Source organism: Moschus berezovskii, chromosome 7 (assembly GCF_049115385.1).
Source record: "Moschus berezovskii isolate FMDL1 chromosome 7, NW_MosBer_1.0, whole genome shotgun sequence".
Classification (NCBI taxonomy): domain Eukaryota; kingdom Metazoa; phylum Chordata; class Mammalia; order Artiodactyla; family Moschidae; genus Moschus; species Moschus berezovskii.
Genome location: NC_142466.1, coordinates 110,142,718 through 110,144,400, shown reverse-complemented (window position 1 = coordinate 110,144,400; position 1,683 = coordinate 110,142,718). Strand labels below are relative to the sequence as shown.

The window sequence follows — 1,683 nt, the reverse complement described above, 5'->3', positions numbered from 1 at the left end:
CAGCCGGAGAGAGGCCACCAGGTCAACCTGACTTACAAGCTTCATTCCAGACACACCAAGGACAGCTCCGGCATCCAGGCTGAGTGTGGGGGCTGCTTTATGTGAGACCCCACTCCTGGGACTTGGCCACTCAGGGAAGGGGACTGACTGCCCCAAGTCACAGCCTCATTCTTTCCTTGAGAACGCGGCCCTGCTGGTTCAGTGGGGGGTGCGTGAATATTTGCAGGAGGCTTACTTTGTGCTGGGCCCTGGGCTGAGTCTGGGGACACGAAGGGTGCAAAGACGTGGCCCCCCTGCTCCCCTGTCAGGACACAGGAAATATACACATGCACATGAAAGAGTCACAGCTGAGGACTGTGAAGAAAGCAAACCAGGAATGTGCTGAGAAGGCCTGGGGGTGACTGTTGCCCCCAGGATGGTCAGAGGAGAATTCTTCAAGGAGGAGACAGAGGATGAGAAGGGACTATGTAGAAAGAAGGGGCAGGGGCGAAGATGCTCCCACTTTTCTGCTCTGCAAGGTCCTGTGACCTTGCAGCTCTTCTCACTAAAGATGCAGAGTCTATTTCCCCATCTTGAATCTGGGCTTGGCCATGGACTTGCTGTGGCAATAGCTTTCAGGAGACCTGACCTACACTGAGGCTTGAAAACATGCTTGCAGGAGTCTGCCTTCCCCTGGACTCCTGCCTTCACCCCCAGCAAGCCTGCTGGAGAGGTGGGGAAGAGATACATGGATGAGAGTCAAGTTGTCTCAGCCTTTGTAGCCAAGGCCAGGCTAGACCAGTCAACAGCCCTCAAATCACCTTCATGTAAGGGAACCCAGCCAAGGTCAGCAGGGCCACGATCCAACCCGCCTGACCGAAGATGCATGAGAGGCCCCGACCAAGATCAGCCGATCCCGAACCAGACCAGCAGAGCAATTTGGCTGGCTCGCGGCCTCCTAAGAAAACATGGATTAAAAACAACAAGAACTCAGGTTTCCATTTCATCATTTCTTGCATTTGAAGTACTCCTCGATGACATCCTTGGCCTGAGATTCTTTGCCATAGTCCTTAACCACCACACAACTGCAACCAACCACTTTACGGGGTTTTCCCTCTCTGTCAATTTCACAGAGGCCTACCTAGTCCCCTAGTTTCTTGCTGAAATCAACCTTAATAAGGCTGATTTGATGCTAAGCACAAAGGGCCTCCACCAACTTGACACACAAAGGCTCATCACAGTTGGACGCAGCACACGTAGATGGGCTTGGCGCTTGTCTAAAGCTCTGGCAGCTTCACGAATCCTACGTGCTAAGCCATTGTGGGTGAGGGCGGTCTTCAGCACCTGTTGCAAAGCAGTATTAACATCCATTACACCTCCAGCAGCAGTGCCTTCCTTGGCCATGGAGGTGGGTTACTGGTAGAGCCAAATCTTGAATGCACCCGAGCCTCGGCCTCTGCGTGGCTCCGCGGTGGCAGGGAAAGAGGGATGATTATTTTTTTAAGTCACTAGGTTTGGGGATGGTTTGTTACCTGGCAACAGTTAACTGATCCAGGGGGAGAGCATTCCAGGCCACAGGAATCGTATTTACAAAGGCTCAGAGGCAAGGAAAGAGCTTCATGAGTTGAGAGAAACAAAAACAGAAAGCCACAACACCTGAAATGTGATAAAAGGAACAGGTAGGAGAGAGAAAATGAGATCCAG

The 1,683-nt window shown here is 52.2% G+C and overlaps 1 pseudogene; it reads right to left on the bottom strand.

Moving 5' to 3' along the window:
• Positions 1 to 982: 982 nt before the first annotated feature.
• Positions 983 to 1,383, bottom strand: LOC148777507 (small ribosomal subunit protein eS12 pseudogene; annotated as a pseudogene).
• Positions 1,384 to 1,683: the final 300 nt, after the last annotated feature.